Raw genomic sequence first — 6,000 nt, 5'->3', positions numbered from 1 at the left:
TAGCTCTCGGCCATAATTTCTGTGAACGCAACATCAGCTTAAATCTCAAGATAGGGTTGACCTGTAAATAAAGTGGATAATGCATGGCAAACATCATGAACACTCTTACATATTAACCAGAGGGTTCACTCATGCAGCCATGAAATTGTGATGCAGACACGATATATGGAAGCTTGTTTTGTGAAGTATTTCATGCTTCCAAGGCTTCTTCTCCAGTTGTGAAAGCTGTCTCTACTAGCTAAATAAGCGATGAGAATAAAAAAGAACTTCAACATGCTCGCAATACGTTGGCCATTTGCAAGTAAACAGCAGCCTTTTTGGGCGCCCAGGTTGCCTGGTGCAAATCTACCGTTACCCAGTACCAGCCACTTTAGAATGCAATTTGTTCAGAGCCCTTTCCCTCTGTTTTTCTGCTTTGGAAACAGTTCAACATGTGTTCAGTAGGCATCGAGAAGGGGGACAGAAAACACTGTGCACCACTGATTTCTAGTATGTTTTGCTGGATGCAGCACACCGCACCGGATGCAGGTGAAGCCAGTGGAAATGCGGTGTCATGCAGGCGCTTGTCTTGGAAGCAGGGCATATGGTGGACTAACTAGTGCGTGCGATCAGATAATATTGCTGCCGAAAAACTTTTCCTTGTGGTTGTTCAAATTTTAGGAAATGTCTGGTAAGCGCTTTTATGACAATCTGAGCCCGAATACGATAGTGTTCTCTTACAACAAGTTTTTTTCTCATTTACGAGTGTTTCCATTGCACGCCACTTATGTTAGCGACACTGTCGACACTGCAATGGAAAAATATTGGACACCTCGAAACACTGCTTGGGCAGTTTATGGCACATCAGGCAGGCATGCTAGGTGAAGAAATGCCACATACCCGTGCAAATGAAGTGCTGCCGCAAAGTTGTGAAGCACCAACTTCCGGGACAAGGTTGGCTTCATTCGAGGGTGCTCGATGTGCTGTCCATCCCCTGTAGTAGAGATCAGTGGTGTGGACCCTTTTATACTGGCTTTCTTTTTTGGTTCGAACCTTGGCAACAGCTTCCACCATACTCTTTAGCACCTGCAGCATGTGCAGAGAAAGTCACATCGCTGTGCGTTGATTGTATGGCTTTATTCTTCTACACATTCTGTCAAATCATTAAAAATACAGTTCGCACATTTTTACTACTGTATATAGACGGTGTAGTTGCTAGACACCCGAAACATTACAATCCCTCTGACAGATTGCAACAATAGAAGCGTACACTGTAAAGCTACACTAAAATTTAAATTGATGTGACACCGTATGAGCATACAGTATGCTTACTGTATACTCTAGCCCTGTGTCAAGTAAAAGTTAATTGTCGATCATTTATGGTGTATTTCTGCTTATTCTGGGTCATCAAACTGTACAATCAATGTTTCAAGTTTACACATTGTTGGTTTTTGATTGCCTATGTGATCTGTTTCCTACTTACGGATACAATAATCCCACTGCAATAACGACAAAGAGTTAGAAAAAGAAATGCCGTGATAATCTTCCACATTTGCTGAGGGCAGGGGCAATGGCCAATAGCATGTGGTTGAAGCTGCATAAATACTCAGTTTTCACACAGCTAAATTGTTCAGCTAGTATTAAAGAGGTATGCTGAGCACCTCTGCATGACCAATAAAATCTGACTACTTGAAACTGCACTAAGGCTGCTGCTTGGTCCTGTTCGGCAGTTAGGCTTTGGTTTTCCGATATACAGAACAGTTTAGGTAACAGTAGTTTACTTTGCGATAAAATGGAGCTTGGAGCACTGGTCATTTGCACATAAATAATGCAACAGCAAATATAACACAAGGATAGGAATATGGGTCTCCTGGAAAAAGTACATACACATTATGATTATAATGTGATGTGATGCCACAATTAAACAGAAAGCAACGCATAGAAGTGGACGGCACTTCCATGCCACCAATGTTATTGGACAGACAGTACTTCAGAAGTGCCCGCAACACAATGTGTTGGCGGGCTAGTTGGTGTGAATCTCTAAATACTTTGTTAAGCGCAAAACAATGGACGCAAGAAAGACGACCAGCACAAGGCGCCACTCTCAACTGACATCACTTTATTGCGTCACTCCTTTATAGATAATAGAATCTACAAGAACATGGGGCAGTGAGCACCATGTGCAGGAACCACCAGCAACCGATCACAAGAGCGCACTCATGCGACGGGATTCAAAAAACCATATTGAGCACTGGAGAAGGTTAAAGTAAGGCACACTAATGCACTGTGACCCCAATGAATGTATGAAGAAAGCTTCCGATAGCTCTCGGGCAGTGGTATCACAGCATTTTTCAAAATCGTAGTATCACGAAACATGGCTTTGCACTTCCATATTTTACAATGTTGAGCCAAATGGGAACCTGTGCCTGTTGGTATGGATCGCTTATGTTCGCAATGTTTCGTTATACTACGATTTTGAAAAATAAGCATGATACTACCGCCAGACAGTTATCGGAAGCTTTCTTCATACAATCATTGGGGTCTCAGTGCATTAGTGTGCTTTCTTTAACCTTGTACAGTGCTCAATATGGTTTTTTTATGCTGTCGCATGAGTGTGCTCTTGTGATCAGATGTTGGTGGTTCCTGCAGATAGTGTTCACAACGCATGTTCTTCTAGATTCTGCTGTCTACAAAGGAGGGACGTAATAAAATAATGTCAGTTGAGAGTAGCGCCTTGTTCTGGTCGTCTTTCTTCTGTCCGTTGTTTTGCGCTAAAAAAGCAATTATGTATTCGTTGTGTGTGTGTTTGAAGACAGCTCCACACGCAGTAGCGTTTCCAGTATTGCTGCCGAGTGGTTTAGCTCGCCGCAGTTTTAAGTGCCACAAAATATGAGGAGAGACACCTGCATTATAGTCTTGTTGCAAACAAGAATATAACGTGAAGTGCATTCTGAGGCCAGAAACTATAGAAAAAATTTCATGATGCACCACTGTGCAGGGTTTTATAGCAAAGTCAAATACATTTAGTGTAAATGTCACACTATGATGGTACACAATGGTGGTAATCTGTAATAATATAAAAGGTGCCTTAATGTTGCAACAAAAGTTGACATTACTTAATAGCCCTGTAAAATTTAGCATGCAAGGGCACCACTTGGTTAAACAATAGTGATGTAATGTCTATGTGCACAAGTATTACCCATACATTTCTGCCATTGTCCAAATGGCATAAATGAATAAGTAATACTTGTTTACATAGATATTACATCTCTATTGTTTAACCAAGTGGGTAAACTATGTCTGCCTCATACAAGATTAAAATTAAACCATAAATTATATATAGTCACCCTAACAGTAACACAACATTTGAACATCACAGTAAGTAGACGCCTGTTGATGCCAGCCTCTCCCAATGCTAAACTGTGCTGCATGCTTTACAGAGAAATTATAGTGGTACTACTCAACTCTGAAGCTATTCAGGACTGCAGCATTGTAGAAGACATCTACAAATGTCCCATTTCATGTATAACAGCCTGAATTGCTTGCACATCTTACCAAGTGCAAATTAAAATTACTCCTCCTTGTTTAGCATTCTTGCCTGCTAGACCACAATCCAATGTCATCAATATATTAAAATATTGCTTCGGGACAGTATTTCCAATGACGAAGAGCCGCGGAGTAAGAAGACGACGACGACGATTGGAAGCTAGCGCGGGCTGTTGCCTCTTGGCCAACTGCGGCGTATTGCCTTGTAAATATACTTGTAAATAGCTTTTCGTCGGAGTCTTCCAACGTAACATATCTAGTGGAGGTGGACGTTCCCTGTACCTCGACACGGAGCTTCGCAGTGGACGGTACGTCGAGCCTTCCATCATGGCTCCCGGTGACGACAACTCGACCCCGCCGGCTCCAACACCTGCTGCCACTTCGACGACCTACATCACTCTCCCCGCTCCCCGTGATCCTGGCGTAATCTCGGCAAAAGATGGGGAAGACGTCGAGGAATGGATCAGCCTGTACGAACACGTCAGCCGCAATAACCGGTGGGACCTTACTATCATGCTCGCCAACGTAGTCTTTTATCTCGGTGGCACACCTCGAGTTTGGTATCGGACGCACGAAGATGAGCTCACCAGTTGGGATTCGCTTAAGCAAAAGCTCCGGGACCTGTTCGGTAACTCCTACGGTCACCAACTTGCCGCGCAGAAGGCGCTTTCCGGTCGTGTGCAGACGTCAACGCAGCCCTACGCAACGCACATTCAGGACGTCTTGGCTCTGTGCCGCAAAGTTGACGCACACAAGACTTAGTCCGACAAGGTCTCCCACATCCTCAAAGGCATTGCCGATGACGCCTTCAACTTTCTCGCATTTAACAACGTGGCGACGGTGGATGCAGTTATAAAGGAGTGCCGCCACCTGGAACTCGCAAAAAGCCGACGTATCGACCAACAGTTTGCCCGTCACCCCAATACCCCAGCGACATCTTCCTGTGCCGACGCTCCTCGTCCCAACAACACTGGCGATGTTACCAGGATTGTCCGGCGTGAGATCGAGACCGCCTATCCGGCTGCCTTCGACTCCAGCCCCTCCAATGCACCTGCAGTCACTGTTTCCCTGATCCAGGCAGTTGTCCGCCAGGAGTTCACCAACATGGGTATTCACACTATCTGCTCGGCCCATCGCCCTGATACCCACCCGGCTTCTTCGATTCCGCCCCGTCCCGCACCTTCTTACCCACCACGTTTCCGCAACCCCTCTGAATGGCGCACTGCAGACGACAAGCCAAGTTCTTTTCACTGCCATCGAATTGGGCACATTTCTCGGCACTGTCGCAGTCGCTGGAGTTCCCCGAGCCAGTCTACATATACTGCCAACTCTCGCCGCCAGGTGGCCTTTCTCGTCCCTATGCTGCCCGCTCAGATAATGCCGCCACCGATTCTCCTGCGCCGAACCGCCCCTATTCTCGTTCGCCTTCGCCCCAACGACGAGAATGTCGCTCCCCCCAACCCTGTCACTCCTATTCGCCGACACCCTCCGGACGCCGCTCAATCAATTTCAGTAGACGACAATTTAGCCGATCCTCCTCTACCATCGCAGTCGGCAACTTGTACCATCGCCAACTTACAGAACATGACTGCAGCCGACATGCCATCGGAGCACGCTCGTGCGCTCTACCGCGTCCTAATTTCCTACGAAGATATTTTTGACTTTACCCATCGTCCTTTGGCCCAAACAACAGCTGTTAAACATTGTATTAATACCGGCAATGCCCCTCCTATTCATCGCCGCCCGTATCGAGTATCACCGGCTGAGCGTCAAGTTATTCACACCGAAGTTCGCAAAATGCTTGCCAAGAACATAATTGAACCTTCATGTAGTCCATGAGCGTCACCTGTTGTGCTGGTAAAAAAGAAGGATGGCTCATGGCGCTTTTGCGTGGATTATCGGCCCCTTAACAGGGTTACCAAAAAGGACGCGTATCCCCTACCTCGGATTGATGACGCCCTTGACTGCCTCCACGGTGCTCGCTATTTCTCCTCTATTGACCTTCGCTCCGGCTATTGGCAGATTGCCGTGGACGATCTCGACCGCGACAAGACTGCCTTTGTAACACCCGACGGTCTTTATCAATTCAAAGTGATGCCGTTCGGTCTATGTAACGCTCCTGCCACTTTTGAACGCATGATGGACTCCCTATACGGTTTCAAATGGTCCACGTGCCTGTGCTACTTGGACGACGTTATAGTATTCTCCCCAACATTCGCTACGCACCTCGAGCGCCTCTCAGCAGTCCTAAACGTTTTTCGGCGAGCCGGTCTGCAACTCAACGCATCGAAGTGCCAATTCGGCCGTCGCCAGATTACCGTCCTTGGACATCTCGTTGACGCAAATACAGTGCAACCGGACCCAGGCATGATCCATGATGTTACGCACTTCCCTGTTCCAAAGTGTGTCAAGGATGTGCGCCGCTTCATCGGCCTTTGCTCGTACTTCCGCCGTTTCGTGAAAAATTTCGCAGCC

This window comes from Dermacentor variabilis, chromosome 6 (genome assembly GCF_050947875.1).
Source record: "Dermacentor variabilis isolate Ectoservices chromosome 6, ASM5094787v1, whole genome shotgun sequence".
In the NCBI taxonomy this organism is placed as follows: domain Eukaryota; kingdom Metazoa; phylum Arthropoda; class Arachnida; order Ixodida; family Ixodidae; genus Dermacentor; species Dermacentor variabilis.
The sequence above is the reverse complement of the archived record's forward strand: the minus strand, read 5'-3'. Positions refer to the sequence as shown.